This window comes from Sturnus vulgaris, chromosome 1 (assembly GCF_052056855.1).
Source record: "Sturnus vulgaris isolate bStuVul1 chromosome 1, bStuVul1.hap1, whole genome shotgun sequence".
NCBI lineage: Eukaryota > Metazoa > Chordata > Aves > Passeriformes > Sturnidae > Sturnus > Sturnus vulgaris.
The window spans coordinates 26355391-26372562 of NC_142243.1; positions in this window are offsets into that span (position 1 = coordinate 26355391).

Genomic DNA, 17172 nt, shown 5'->3' on the forward strand with positions numbered 1-17172 from the left:
GAGTTTTCACTGCTGTTATCTTTTAGTATTGCACACAATCTAGGGACGCCAAACAAAAATTTGAAAAATTTTATAATAAAAGAAAATCTGATTTTTTTCTAGTTTATCCAGCCTTAATTATTAGTTGAGGAATGAGAGTTTTAGGGAGGAACTCAAAAATGTATTCCACGTCTTTTTTATTTCTCTTTATGCATCTAGATTTACATAGACTCTTGGAATTTTTGAGACTAAATAATGCTTTGTAATGTAATTCTTTGTTAAAATTAGGAGAAACTAAGATAGATTCTTTCCATCTATGCCCTCTCATCTTTCTTTGTAAGGTGTTTTGAGGTGCGAATTTTTGCAGGTCATCCAAGAAGTTAAGGGCAAATCAAAATGAGTATCCCAAGAAACTTCATTTTAGTGTTCAATAATCGCAATTTCATCTTAATTTGTTAAGTCAAAACCAAGACTAAGTAGGTGAGTGAAATAACCAATAAATTTCACTGTTTTCAATCTCAAGAAAACCTATTTATTTTTTATTCTCAAATATCAAATAGTGAAAGTTTGACTGAACTCCAGTAAAGTTATCTTTGATAAACATTGGTGAGTGATATCACCAGCACATTTTCTCCAGGGGTGTATTTATTCCAGGCTGATTGCTCTAGTAATTACTCAAAGTCATTTCAGCAGCTGTATCCTGTAGATGACAAAGAAGTTTTTCTGAATGGATATTTGGTGTTAGTGCTGGGGTCTTTAAGATACCACAAACTGCTTTTCTGTTTCAGCTAAGTCTGTTGAATTCATAGCAGACAGTTACGGTTAGACCAACTCAAATCTTCTTTCAGAAAAGAAATCACTCACAAAATGCTTCACAGTAAAAGCTAAAGTGTACCAGAGCTTTAGGTGCAGCTTGCAGGCTGGGGGAGCTTTTGTGCCCTTTTCACCAGAGAGCAAAATTGTTGACATGTGGAGGGCTGTGGTTTACTAATTTAGCTACAAGACAAATTCCAGAGGCACAGGCTGTTGGACTACCTCAAAGTTAGCTTCACTTCATATTAGTTAAACATTAGACCATAAAACAAAGTTGGTAAGGCACATTACTGACAGATTTCCAAAGAGCTGCAGAAAAAATGTATTATTAAAAGCATATGATCATAATTCTGGTGTATAACGTTTTACTCCATCTTAATTGAGTATCGTGGCACTGAATATCTAAAAGTATAAAGTGAATTCTCAAATTTACAAGGTACTGATCGTTTTAAGGTAAGTAGATTGGCATAATGAACTATTAAGGACAAAATTTCAAATTTAGTTTTGGATAATTTTATATGTTTACATATTAAGTCAATGAACTGCTGCAGCAATAAAGGATAAATTGTTTCCTTATTTGAATGCCTTGTCCCAATAGTAAGAATTTTACACCAGGTGCTGAAATGAGAAGAGACTATTGCATGGTTGCTAGTGTTTCTTAAGCATATTTGTGAAAAATGGCTAAGAATGAAAGAAAAAAATATAATTAAGCAGTGCAAATCTTCAGTCATTCAAAAAAATAGAGGAACTAAGCTGTCAGTTAAAGATAAGATGTCCTGTTCTTAAAACCATAATATTTGAAATTTTTTTCCTTTTTGGAGACTACCTAGTCCACCAAAAGAAGCTACTTATGAGCTCTAAAATTCTAATAAATAGTTTTACTCCTTTTTCATGTTCTTTTTAGTTTAAGTTATTGCAGTTTTAATTATTTAATTGTACTTCACAAAAACTTAGATCGTGATCTAATTTCAAAACAATAAAAGGGAAAACATGAAGGATCTCCTTTAAATATATTGACTTAAAATTTTTTCGAATGACTTATTAAAATTATTTATCGAATAGAATTAAAGAATTAGATCAAACCAGGGGATTTCACTGCGATTATTTTATTTTATTTTATTAATTTCTTCCAATGAATTTTTGATAAAGAAATTATTAATCTAATTGCAGGGAGGGCAAGGGAGGAAGTATCTATATCCAAAACCCCAATATAAATGGAATGATGGGCCACAAAAAAAGAGGATTATTTTCTTCTAAAAATGTCAGAGCAGTAAATTGTTTTTTAGTGAATTAGTATTTCCACCCATATGTTTCTCTCCAACAACATTCTGGTATGCTGGCATTCACAGCCTATTCTGTTTATGATGTGATCACAGGCTGAGCAAATTTGCTTCCTTCCAAGTGTCACTGCCTGGATTCTTTCCAGGTTCAGTGGTTCCAGTAGAGAAGCAGACCCTACAGGGACCCTGAGCAGGGCTGCAGCTAAGTGCCAAGCCTTTGCCCAAAGGATAGTGAAGTGTTCTTTTGATCCAATTTCTGCATGAACTTAGAAGAAAATGGACATGTGATTGACTTAGTGGGTTTCCTGTCATCCACTACGGGACTTGTGTTTGCATCGTTTCCTAAATCTTTGATGTAAATTTCAGAGGGTAGTTTAAATCTGTGGTTTTGCAAATGGATTTTGAAACTTGATTTCTAATGGCAAAATGAAGCCACGTAGCACGAAACAATGGATCCATTTCACAGGCACTTTTTTTTTATTTTTAAGAAAATTAAATGTTTTATTTGTACAAATAGAAATTTGGACTGCTTCCTGCTTCTTCACATGGTTTTGAATGCATTTGTGTTGAATTTTCTTTCAGCTACTGGTAAAAAAGTAGTTTGAAACAAGGATAAGTCAAAGGATCACATCTAAAAGGGCAAGGTAATGATAACAGCCTATCAGGAAGTCAAATACATCAAGGACAGCTCTGAAAGTAAATGCAAAGCTGCCAATATTATCTGGGGAGTGAGTCAAGTAGCCAGATGCTACCGAAAAATAATATCCTCTACTGTTTGGCATTTTGGGGATCTCATGGGTGCCATTGAAAGACAAAAGGATCTAGTGCATATTACAAAACAATATGGTAGACCTCAAATGCCCTACTATTCTTGAGGACAACTTCATGCTGAACAGCAATGGTGATAAAATAACCCCACAAGTATCATATCTGTAAGAACATGGAAATCATATTAAAAAAAGCAATTTTCAAATTAGTCTATTATATTTGGGACTCAGAGATGTTCAGGTGTAGCTCAGGATCCTGAGGGGAGGATGAGCTAAGCTAAAAGCAGAGTTTCACTGAATCCAGCCTCCAGTTCTAGCTTTTGAATCAGCTTGCTCCTGCATCAGATAAATTTTAAAGAAAGAGAATTACAAAGCAAAAGGTATTGCAAATAAAAACAGATCTAATAAATTTTATTTACCTTTTATTTAGTGTTGAGAGATAAGACTGGACTAGATATTCATTTAATCAAAGATTCTTAAGACTGACCTTGCTTTGGGTTATTTCTTTGGTTTTTTTTCAAATTTTCTTTTCTCTTCATTTTCAGACTTGGTTGTTATAATACATTTATCCTGCTTTATACTCAACTGCATTAGTAACTGGAGTAAATAAGTTTTTTGTGCTTTTTCTCTAAATACTATTTCCTTAAAGTTAATATCAATATACTCTTAAAGTGCTAATTCTTTGCATATTACAGGTGAATTTTGTTCAGAAGTATTAGCAGAACTTACCAGAGAAGTGTTTTAAAATCCTTTAAATTTATTCCACTTTTATGGATAAAGAATGGAATAGAAGAATATAATCTACAGACAATTATCATAAATATCTGAGATTATTGACACTATCCTGGAAGAACACCTGGGAGGTATGAATCAGTACAGATAAAAGTTAATTTTTGAGTCTGCATTTTATTTTAAAATATCTTACACCACTATGTCTCTTAGTGTCATATTTTCTCTTGAGGGGGCTAATGGAATTTTTGCAGTGGTTTTGTGTAAAGATTATTATTGTGATAGCTCATATTCATTTGACTACATTATTTGAGGAGTATGAAGATAATTTTAATAGCCTTTTAGAAATTTCTGTATTCATTCTTTAAACACAGGGAAGTTCTTTGAATTTTAGATGATGAACAGAATTGAGGACAACTGGCAACAGGGAACAAGAGGGCAAAAAGTGCCATTCCTCATTATGTGACACCAAAACACATTTCCAAAGACAAATATTGTCCTAGCAAACTGTGCTTCCTACACTACTACCAGATTCATCTGAACACCAAGATTAGAGTGCAGACAAGATTTCCAGCACCAAAATATAAGACATTGGAAGAGGCAGTGATGCTTTGAAGGAGAAAGGCCTTATTTTTCAGCAAAGAAAGTCTTCTTCATCTACTCAAGTATTACTCAGTGTGGTTTTTTACAGTAAAATCACATCTTAAATAATGCTGCATTTTAAATTTATGCCAATTCTCTGATACATAGGGAGAACTTTAGAATGTTTGTTTATTCTCAATGCATTCTCTTTTTTTTCAGGGAGCAATGTCCAAATATCAGTGGCTAGTTATTTCATTATCATGAGCATCAACAGGGCCTTTTAAAAATATTTTATTTATTTGAAGCATTCTCTTCAGAGACCAGAAGAACTGTGGATGGAAGTAAAACTTCAGCCCTCAGTAGATAAGAAGGGAAATTTTAATGTGTCACCATAATTTTCCATTTTTTCTATGTCTGTCATCTAAAATGGCTGAAATTAAATAATGTTGAGATGAATTTCAGTAGGGAGGTATGAATCCAGAAAGTGAGTTTATAAGTAACAGAAAAAACTTGTACAGAAAACTGTAGCACCACCCACTGTGAGTAATGACATGTGAAAAATATGTTTAGTTACATTTGAACATCAGCCAGTTACAATTTAACTCTCTTCATAGTATCGGCATCTTTCTCTTCTCTTTCTCCATTGTATTGTCTTTATCTTGAAAGAAACTGCATTATTTTATGTTTTGTTCCTGAACTGCTCAATTTCGCAATAACACGAAACCAAGTTCCAAGCATACATTTTAGTTTAACTTACTGATACCATGAAACTGGTGCTGGCACTGCAAAAATCTCCTCTTTAAATCAATGAGAAAAACAGAGTGTGACTGCAGACCCATCCTACAAGCCTGCAGGTCAGGATGTTAGTATGTCAATAACATGTCTACACTGGTTCATATAATGTCCCATTGTGTCTCAAAATACTGTACATCTGTGGTCAACAGAACTCTTTTAGATTTCAGTTTCTCCTAGATCTTTGAGAGAACAGAAGATGGCACACTGGCTGAAATTTTAGATTTTACAAGTGTTGAATGCATTATATTCGACACTTTATGCGCCTGTAAAAGTGATTTTTACTGTCTGAGAGATTGTCTTCTGATAAAAAGATGCAATTTCAAAAGAATAAGTCATGAGCCTCCCTAAGTGTCCACACAGAAATCAGGATCTATGAAGATCCACTGTGACACCCATGTCACAAGTTACAGCTTCTCTGAACGAGAAAGGGAAATGACCAAGATCAAGGGTGGTCTCTCCTTTTCTCACAATAACTCGTTGACACAACCAAGAATAAAAAAACCCAGCAAAACGAAAATAACCCACCAAAAACCGAGAATGTCTCATAAAGATACAGGATTATCTTTCCTTTGGAAGAAAAGGGAAACTTAGCTCCTTGTTTTTATCTTGTGAATAAGCGGGGAGTATTTCCTCAGCTTTGATGGAAACCAAAGCCTTTCTAAAAAATTATATTTCAATGGGTGCACAGCCGTCATCTGGTTTACCAAGATTTAGAGCTTACTGTATTCAATTCATACTTGGAAGTAACAAGACAAAAAAAACAAAACAAAACAAAAAACCCAAAACAAAAGAAAACAAAAACAAAAATGAAAACCAAAAAAAGCACAAAAACAGTTTGAATAAAGTTCCTGTAAATCATAGAATGAGCTTGGAATCAGTGATTAACATTGCCTAGACTCTGCTTTAAAGCAACATCCTTACAGCCAGTTGAAATAAATGGAATGGAGAGAGACAAAGCTAGTAAGGGCAGAAAGATTGAGCAGGGTGTGGAAATTCAAGTAAGTAGGTAATCAGATAAATATTTATCTAAGAGTGCAAAATCTAAGGAGACAGTTATTGTTTAAGAATTTGGTTTAGCAGTGTCTTTGAAGAAGCAGTGCTTTCCTGAACTGACTGAATATATATATATATATATAAGACCATGGTCTTTTAATATTCTCTGAGATTGAAGTAAACACACAGGCTTATTTTGAGTTTTGAAGTGTAAGAGACGTGTCTATGACCAACATGAGAAAACAGTTTCTTCATGCTTTTCTGTGTTCAAAATATATTCTAATGTAAAAATCCAGTAATTTAATTGCAGTAACAAACTCACTGATGTGTGTTTATCTTTCTTTTACACACAGGGATTTACTAAAAATCACCTTATGGAAAAGTAGTGCTATGTGCTAAAATCCAAACTCAATGGAGCACTACACATAAAAGTTATTAAAATCAAATGGTTCCTTTAAACTTTAAATTCAAACTCAGAGCAACAGCTAATCCAAAAAGAAATTAAGTGAAATGCCCCTCTGGGAAGTTGCAAAACTAGTGCATTCGGGGAAAGAGTTAAATGAATCAAACTACAAGCAATGAAATCCCTTGGAAAATGCATGTACACATGCCTGTGTGCACATAACCAAACATTAAACACTCAAATTGCTTAATTACCATAAAATAATAAAGTTCTAAAAATCATGTGAGCACCTTCTAGTCTCTTCTTTTTTATTGACCTGCCTAAATTCAATGACAAATAGCTCTTCTAAACTTTTTCTTATTGATAATTTTTCATTGTACAAAATATAAATGTCAGACCTTTAACAGAGCAATCATATTATCAATATATAAATCTGATTTATGTTTTTTGACCCCAAGGTCAAGTGTTAGGAAAAAACATCCTGCTTCTGACAACCTTTGTAGATCACACACTCAATCAAAGCCACTTTGGTAATTTATATGACATGATGATTAGCCCACGGTTTCTCTATAAAATCTGAGAGCAAATCAAAATGTCCACAATGTTCAGTTTTGCTCTTGAAGGGTGACAAACAATAGGTGGATTTTGCTTAATAGGAATAACCCAATACAGGTAGGCACATATGATAGTATAAAGGACTAGATAGATTTTCTAGCCATCCATAGAAAGCACCTATTGTGGTTTTGGCGGCTATGAAAAAAAACTAGGCTATGCCCTAACAGGGTTTGGATACCTGTACATATGAATAAACCTTCTACTGGTATGTGGTTTTAGTCAGTTTTTAGCTAAACACATCCCCACCCCACCTGATTCTTCACCTGAGACCTTGTTTGCTTTTCTTTGGAGAAACAGATGCTCTAAAGAATTTTCTCACTGTACAAATAATTTTCTCGCTTATTTATTTAGTCTCACAACATTGATTTTTACTTATGGTGTTGTTATTCAGTATGAATTGGCACCTCTCTAAATGCAAGCTTCAGAAACACAGAGTTGCAATAATCACATGTGTTTTTGCTCTTTCAAATCTGAATTTAATGAATTAATCTGGGGGGGGTTTATATCAAGAAATTATAAATTCATTATTCGAAAGCAGATTTCATTTTCCCTATGATCTTTTTATATAAAGATATTGTGCTAGAAATTTTGCCAATGAGTAAAGGAAGTGAGTGAATTTAGAGATTGTAACATTTCCTCTTTAAGGGAACTCATCAAAGTACTACTTGTTTAGTCTTGCAAAGTACATCTAATGCATCCAATAAAATCAGATTTCTACAATATGTTATTGAGTAATTAGTGCTTAAACCAGAAGTTCTACCTGTTATTAGTCATCTTTATGCTCAGATTGCATAAGCTAAATTGATTGCTTAAGGATCCACAAATACCATAATCACAAATTTTATGGTTTTATGTAGGATATTAGGAAAAAATTGCCTCATTGTCTTCAATGTAAAACAAGATTACTTTTCCCTAAGCAATGCAGTAGAAGGTACATAAAATCAAATATGTGAAATCATTGGTTCCCTAATGCCATTGTTCTCAGTAGAGATAATTGCTTCATTCAGTTCATAAATTCTCTTGCTTGTTTGCATTTGTAGCTCTCCCGCAGAACCTCACTTCACTGATCTAATGTTCGATGTTGGTTCAGCTCTGTTATTTCTGATTGAAATATAGTAAATTGACAGCAGGTAAAGATGGATCCTATATCATTATTACTGGCTTTTGCACAGAGATCAATCAAGATCCAACAGGATTTCAGTAATTTATTTGCTCTCTGATAAGGTCTTAATAGTCTCTCACCCTTTCAGAAAGCTTGTCTGATTTCTCATTGTGCCATAAATGAAATGCCCTATGTTTTCCTATGTACGTATATTTATTTCTTCTCAAGAGACAGAATACATTAATTCTGAGGGGATCTCTGGATAAAAATAGGAATAATCAGACATTTCTTCTTATTATTTGATTATATTATGACTGAATTTGAGAAGCTCTAACTGATACAACATTGGAATTTACAAAAAGAACTTGGAACGTGTTACATATATAGAGTTATGATTGTCACCCCTTTATTTAACAGGTATTTAATTGTTACCTGCTCCAACAACAGGAATAGCTCTGACCTTGTAATCAGTCAACTATATATATTTATTTTTAATATCAGAGTGATTAATATTAATTTCTACTTTGAAATAAGAACTTTGGCTTACTAATAACAAAAAATATTTATCAGCTACTCAGAATTTTGGAGACCACTTATAAGCTCAATTATATTCCTTCTACACTGCTGCTGTAATTTTCATGTCCATATAAGAATTTATGTATTAGAAAAGGGCTTATTTGCTTCCACTAAGCCTTTTATTTGTGAACTTTTCAGAAGCTTGACAAATAATCCCATTTGCCTTTTTATGATCAAGCTGTCATCAAAATAATGTTTATTACTAATTTATTTTTTATTTATTGAATTAATTGAACTGTTTACAGCTTATGCTAACATCCATATATAAAAATCTATTATTGAGTTACAACAAAGAAACTCCTCAGTAATTTCCTTTTATGCTGGGGTAATATTGGCTCCAGTAAATTTCACCTTTTTTCACTGTTTTACAACATACATATATCATTTTTTTTGACCTTTGAGATCAGTCTATATTGGAAAAGCACTTCAAATTTCACCATCTCTGTGTCACAAAGAACTGCCAGACCATTTGATTCACAATGGAATAAAATGGCCACAGCAGTTCCTCTTTGATCTTTTGATCTTCTTGATTTCTTTTCTGAGAAAAAGAAAAAAAGTAGAACGTATTAGGAACATGAATGGAATACAACTTGAAATATAAATGTTTAGTTTTCAAATCACAATTTGAAATAAATTATATTTGGAGGTCTTTCTCAATAGTAAAAAGAAATAAAAATCAGTAAAAACCTCTTCAGCCAAGTTCTGCAGCCTAGTGAAGAGTTGTCCTTGTCACAATAAACAGTCGTGTAGTACCTTATTATTTTATAGTACCTGGTAGTTTTCTTTAAATTATTATGTATTCTGATTTGTTTTCTTCTCCCAAACTGCTTATTTCACCTCACTAGAACAATTATACAGTTTCATATTTGTAGATTTTAGAGTTTCAGGGATCCTGTTATGCCTGCATCACTCTTCATAATTTCATTTGTATTAATTCAATATAGTTGTTCTTACTTTTCTTCATTTCCCATTTGATAAATGGTGATATTCAACCAAAATGCAGGGCTCATCATTCACAGGCATAGCTTTTGAGAAGGGCTTCATCAAAGTCAAGCATCTAGCTCAATGTATCAAAAGTGTAGGCATTTGTGATTTTTCTTAGAAGTTTTCTCTTTACTGCTCTATGACACAAACTATCTTGCCCTATGGAAGTAAAGGAAGCAGCACTTTCCTAAACAGCTATTTCACCAAGCTTGCAGTGAGCCATTCAGTTCTCTTCAAAGAAGGAGATTTGGACGTGTTTCTAAACAAAATTTTCCTTGCATTACTCAAGAATCTAACCTAATTTGAAAAACGACAGTTGTTGAACTTGTGGAATTAATACCAACAGAAGACTTCTATATTTTTGCTGTTTAAATTGAAATATTTGGTTGCTAATATTAATTTGAATCCAATGTTTATCTAGATCAAGTTCAAACAAGATAACAAAAATAAAAGCAAATAGAAAAACCTGAGTCAGATATGCTCATTTGTGTGAAACAAAAATAATATATTTCATTTAAGCTGTTGTGGTTTTCTTAGAAATATTGGGGTTTGTTTTCGTTTGATTTTGTGTATGTGTGTATGTGTGTGGTGGAGGGGGGCTGTTGTTTGAAGATTTTTTCCCCAATTAAAGAAAATATTTCTTGGTTTTGTCTTATATTTTCAATTCTTATGGAACTAAAACCCTAATTATTTAAACATCTCTATATCAGTTTCTCTATCTTTTCTTAAATGTAGATTTCTGCTATATGGAATGAAACTAAACTTTCTGACATAAAGTTCTCCTACTATTTTGCATCTTAGAGGATGATACTTCACTTGGTGGGTATTCATCCAGCATTCATCACAGACCATTTTTTTGATTTTAATTGACTTCTATAAGATCATAGACACTAAAGATTCTTCAATTTTCTTTATCTATCATTCTTCCTTTGATTTTGAGGTACATTTTCTTTCTTTTTTTTTCTTTCTTTTTTTTAAATCTAAATTAGAGTTACTTTATAAAATTGCAAAACAAAATAGATTTTTGGGAAAGAAACAAAAAAATGAAAAAAATATCCAGAATTTTTAATTATCTGAACCATAGTAGAAACTGGTAATCTCATGGAATCTCTCTTCTGGAAAAGGTAAAGGAGTTTTCATTAAACTCTGAGAGTGGCAGTCACATGCAGTCAAGAAATAAGAGTAGCTCCATTAGGGGCAGCTCCTTTCTAAAATGAGTGCAGTGGGTAACTGAATGTTCTCCAGCTTTTCTTTCTTTACAGCGCCATCTTCAGAGTAACAGATCACCTCAGCAGCACCTTGTGATGATGTATTGCTCATACATCAGCAGCCTGAACGGTGTTTCAAATGATTTATAGACCTGGTAAATCATTAAAGTGAGGCACACTGATGTATTATTCAAAGATGGCACCACATGGGTAAGAAGTTTTTAAATGCCTAGTCAACAGAATAACAGAACATAGCATCAAGCACACACAAATCCATACCATGCAGAAGGCAGTGCCCTAAGCTTGCAAAAGAAGGTAAACACCAAATGAGCTCCAGCAATGACAGAGTTCTGCTCCTCTCCTCTCATGAGCCATGACAGGACAAGTAGAAATGGCCTCAAGCTGTGCCAGGGAAGGTTCAGGCTGGAACTTCCACCAGGAGCAATTTCTTCCTGTGGGAGTGGTTATGCATTGGAAGTCATCATCCTGAAATTGTCAAAAATTGACAGGACATAGCATTGTCAAAAATTGGAAGTCATCCCTGAAAGTATCAAAAAATGATGGGACATAGCATTTGGTGTTACAGTTTAGTTGACAATGTTGGTGTGCAGCCAAAGGCTGTACCTTAATGATTGTATGATTCATAAATCTGAACACCACTGGATCTATACAGGAAATACTTTGAAATAAGAGAGACACATATGACAAGTCTGCCAACTGGAATAATGGGCAATGGGATCCTGATACTTATCCTTACTAAAATTTGTTCAGGAGACGTAGAATTCTCTCAGTGCCAGCACATCTTAAATACCCACCTTCAACACAAGGAAGGGGAACATGCTTGTGTTTATGCACAGGTGTAGGTGGGTAGAAGTGTGTGAGGAGTACAATAAATGAGCTGTATTCTGTTGATTTTGAATACAGCTCTGGGTCATTCTTTTAAATGGATGCAGAATCAGCACACTAAAATTTTTCTCAGTCCTGTTTGTGGTTGCAGGAGCAGACCAAAGTCTTTCAGCACATAGCACAAGATAAGAGTTTGTGAAAAAATTTTGTCTGTAAGAATTTGACAGTAGCTGGAAAAACTAGAACTTTAGTAACACATTTTATAACTTTTCATTTCTTGCTATTGTAAATTAACTTCCTACCCCACAATAGGCAGACAATACAGATCTAGTTCTCTTACATAAATGCTCTCAAGGAAAGAAAAATGAAGAAGCTTAGTATGACTAACACAGACATTTTAGTTGCACTTGAATGTAGCAGTTTCTCTATACACAGCAATGCCCTATTAGGTGTTTCATAGCTTCTCTGCTTCACTATCTATCTATATTCTGTGGAAATACTTATTTCTGATGTGAGCAGGCCTATTTCTTTCCAATCCTCTGACTTGACCTTGAAATTTGCTTTCAAGTAGCTTGTTGCACCTTTAACAATGGTCCAGCACTGTGTAAAGGTAGTAGAAAAGAGCAAGCCAACCCTTTATGCACAGGCATCTTAAACTTCACAATGAGGGTTTGTGCAATATTTCTGCAACAAAGAAAATAATTAAAAGCCAAAAGGATCGAGTTCAAATGTTTCAGTGCCAAAAACCCAACTGGACTAAGGTCAAAAGTTGATGGGAAAGAAACTTCTCGTCCATCAAAAATAATCACAAAACCAACTTTCTTTGAGACATTCAGCTGTAGGGCTCCATATTTTTAACACACAAACACAGCAAAAGAAAACCAGTAGGTTTTTGGTGAGTTTTTTTATGTTTAGGTTTTAACAAGAGGAAGTGCCTTTCTAGATTTGATTATATTTGGGAAATACATGAATTTTCTCAGTTTAGCTTCTCTTTTGTCCTCTCTCTGATGGCCTCTTTTAAACTCTATTGATTAGTGACTTTGTGTACCTCCATTTAAACAAATTTGCTTGTCCAAGTATGTGCATTTGTGTAAAGGAGGTCTAAATACATCTTCAACACACCAGAATTTTTGAGCATGTGCTGAATGATAATGAATATGAATATCTGTCTAGGAAATTTGGGGAAGAAATAAAAGAAATCTTAATTAATGTACTTAATAGGTCAAATTCGTGATTGAAATATGAGGCTTTGCAGGTGGGTTCTCAGATTGAAAGCAGGAAAAAATAGAAAAAGAGCTGAGTAGAATGGGTTTCAAGCACGTTATGTATCACCTGAGCAAACAGTGACTGCAAGAATTTTCTAATGTAACAAAAAATTCCCATTCAAGATTTAACTGTGACAGGTGTCCAATTTCGAGAAGCCAGATAATTTATCATTTGTTGACATTTATGATTTCTTTCAGGAAAGACATCTTTTCCCATGAGACCTGTTTTCTGAAGCTACCCTAATTTCTCGTGATATTTCTTATCTCACCCTCAAACTCTGAGCTAATTTAAAATTCCATCAATTTATCATTGTGAGATAACATCCAAAGCCTTTTAAGTACCCCTTAGTATGACTAATGTACAGATATCAAATATGTTACTGTACGAAAATGCGGCTCATATTTAATTATATAGAGCTAATTATTGTAAGTAAAAAAATAGCTTTCTGTTGACTCTTTTACTCATTACATATAGGCAATATGGAAACACAGAAATCTTATAGGAAATAATTGAAGCGCACCTATTTTATGTCCTGAACATTAACAACTCTATTAAGAGTCCTATTTTGGTGTAGAAACCAAAGTGAAATGAAGACATAACCTGATATCAATCCATAATTTTTCTATTTTGTTTGAGTTTGGATCAAAATAATTGGATTCTTCTAGTCACAACACAGCAGGAATAACCTGATTTTCTTAAAATCTAACAGCTTTATTTACTTTGCAATAGCAGCACCTTTAAAGACCATTACATTGATGTTGTCTCATTATATAACTAACAATGCCTTAAACAACATTGGTCCCTAACCAATAATTGTTTTTTTTTCTGGAGCTGCTCACATTCTGAGTTATTGTCTTTCTTATAAACACTGAGACTCTTTTAAAAATTCTATACATATAGATATGTGTTTATATATAAGTAGAACTTAAATCTCAACATCTATATTGTTCATATGACTTCAACAGACCTATTAGAAGTAAAAGTATTGTATTGCTACATCAGAAGAGTCCCTGTCTTCTGCAGATACTCGGAGATGATGAAGGTGACCTCATATTACTTACATAAACTTCTAAAGGGGATTCTGAAAATATCAATACATTTTTAATTGGTTTATTTAGTTTAATTTTTTATAGCAGTAATCGACTATAATGGTGCACAGGAACTCTGATCTACTGAAGACAAAGAGGAAAGAATGTAGAAGACAAAAATCAGAAAATGTAGTTGCCATGAATTTGAAAGAAAAGCCAGGAGTTAAAATTATGAAGTACAAGGAAGAAAAGGAGTTGCATTTGGCATATGAAAAAAATGTCATGAAAATAATGACTTCATAAGATGTCTAATGGAGGAAAACTGCAGAAAGAACTTATCTTTTCCTGAACCAGAAGAACAGAAATGTCTGATACTTTCCTGCTTAACAGTTCCCTGAAATGGAAAAAGATCATTTGTTAATAGAAACATCAGAGACCAGAAATCTTAGCCTAGAATAAATTGCTGTATGTTTGATGATTTCAGATTTCTCATAGTCTAAGTAACTTGAGCTGATGATTAGAAGGCTCTCAAGGCATTTAACAATTATTTCATAGAGTCATAGAATATCTCAAGGTTTTTGGGACCCATAAGGATCATCAAATCCAACTCTCAGCTCCTTTCAGGAATACCTAAATACTCTTTGTTAAGTCTTTCCCTTGAGTCCTTTTACCACCTTGTTCACCATCAAGCCTCTTGTATGTATAACTCATATTACCATGTCTGAGTTGGAGAATCTAGCACTTCTGTTGTTAAATTTCTACACACTAATGACATACAACTAATACTGCAGCAATTTAAGGGACAGACAAATACTGTCTTTTGTTAAAGACAATAAGAATGGTGCGAGAGAATTTTAGACTAAAACAGCCTAAGAGTAACTCTTTCCAAATAAATGGCTGACTGCCTCATGGCACAAATTGCTATGAATGCAAAAGAAAGAGAAAACAAGAGTAAAAGCCAATGTGGAATCTTCAGGAAGAAGCTATATTGACTAATTTTCGTTCCCAGTAAGAGTCACTAAGAAGTTGTTATATTTCTTTATTTGAGTAAGAGCTGGTTTACTTAGAAGGCATTATATATATGGCATTGTTATAGCTAAGTGGAGAAGACAGCCTAGATGAAGCTTTACTTAGATGGGGAAGAAACATGTTAGGAAACAGTATACACAGAATAAAAGATGCATTGGGAGATGCCTCTGAAGCAGTCACTCAGTAGGTTTCTGCAAGCATGTTTCTGTCTGTGTTTGATGTCATTCAACAGTTGCATCTACAGTGTGTGCACATTTCCTCATTATTTTCACTGTGAGAAGAGCATTAAGCTGAGGGGAACAAATACCTTGTTTGAATACAGGACTGGATTTAGAATTTTACAAAAAAAATAACCTGGTTAAACATCTTGATTGCAGGATGAAGGGGTTTTAAGCAATCACAGGCAGAGCACAAGTCAAATACAGTTCTGTGAAAGGGTAGGCATTACACTGTGATGCAAAAAGCTTTTGTAACTCTCTAAAAACACAGTTTTCATTTTCGTTTAGAAGTACAGAGTCCCAAGCCCCTAGACTGAAAGCAAGAATTGATGTTATTTGCCAGCATACGGAATAATTTATGATGAATATCACACTTACTCCAAATATACAGCTGATTTGAAGATAAACAATCTCATGAGTATGTCTATCAAGTACAAGCTGCAGCCATGATCTTCTGAAGTCTGACAACAGCCTATTCTGTAAGACATAGAAAGCAATCCTTAAACTGTAAGGGCTCAGCTGGAGTACTTACATTCAAATTTTGGCAGTAAGTCTCATAATAATTGGAAAAGAAACAAAAGAATTAGTGGAGGAATAGAAATGTTCAGAATGTCAGAACGCATCATGTAGAAGGAAAATGTTTAGAGCTTCAAATTTGTTCAACAGAGAGCACTGACAGGAGACAAAAGTCTTAAAATAAGTGATTTTTGCAAAGACATTGTCTGCTATGCATCGAACAAGACTTAATGGGCTTAAATGTTATCAAGGGAGATTCAAGTTATACATTAAAAAAAAATCCTAATGGGGAGAACAGATAAGCAGTAAAATAGATTGCCTAGGGAGATTTTAGAATCTCTGCCATTACCCAAATAATTATTTGGAATAATTTAAATATGGTTGATCCTACCCTGCGGCAAGTTAACAGATTAAATGTTCTCTCCAGGTCTCATCTCATATTTTCTATGAGTCTGTGCTTCTCTCTACACCCAACAATATGTACATTGCATATTTTATGTCTGTCATACCATCATTCCGGAATTTCTATACTGCTCCCAGCTTTATTTATCCTTTTTAGGTAGTAAGGCTTATTAAAAAGAAAATTGATTGATTAGCCAAAAAAAAAAAAAAAAAAAAAAAAAAAAAAAAAAAAAAAAAAAAAGTATAAAGCAAGACAGAAAAGAAAAGGATAAAGAATTACACAATCTGTCAAAAGGACAAATCACAAATACTTCCATAGGTTATCTCTACAAAACTTTGGATTCATTCCAGGAATGAATTTCATTACGTTTTCAGGTTAAAAATAAAATAATAATATTAACTTATTATAGTTTTTAAAGTGTAAAGAAAGACACATTTGCAGTACATAGATTTTTTTTCCTTATTTACAAATGATGTATATCAAAATTTACATGGAAGAGAACATGATTGGAGAGCTGATTTTGTGCTGACCATTACTGTGAAGAGTGCATTACATTTATGCAACTTTAAACAGACCAATTCTACCCAAATTCTTAGTCAAGCGCTTTAGTGAGCTACATTCTTCATATTTCCTGAATTTCTTGCATTTTTAGTGTGAAATTTCCTAATGTGCTAATGAATCCAGGCATGATATTTTCTATTGCTCATGCATGAAACCAAAGTATTGATAAAAGAATTTTTTTAAATCCCACTTTTGTAATTAGCATTTTTTTAAAAAGCATTATTTTTGTCAACATAAATAATTCAGGTATGCCTCATGTCAGTAAAGAGGATCACAGGAGCCACCATCTTGTTTTTCTATTCACTGACAGTTCTTCCTCCCTCCTTTTTAAAGATGAAATCTTTTGAAATATATCCATCACAATTTTTTTTAACAGATGAGAAAATAACTCATGCACTCAAACTGTTTCTCTATAGAAGACAGAAGATATCCTGCATAATAAGAAAAATATATGTCTTGTCAGACAAAATAGAAAGTAA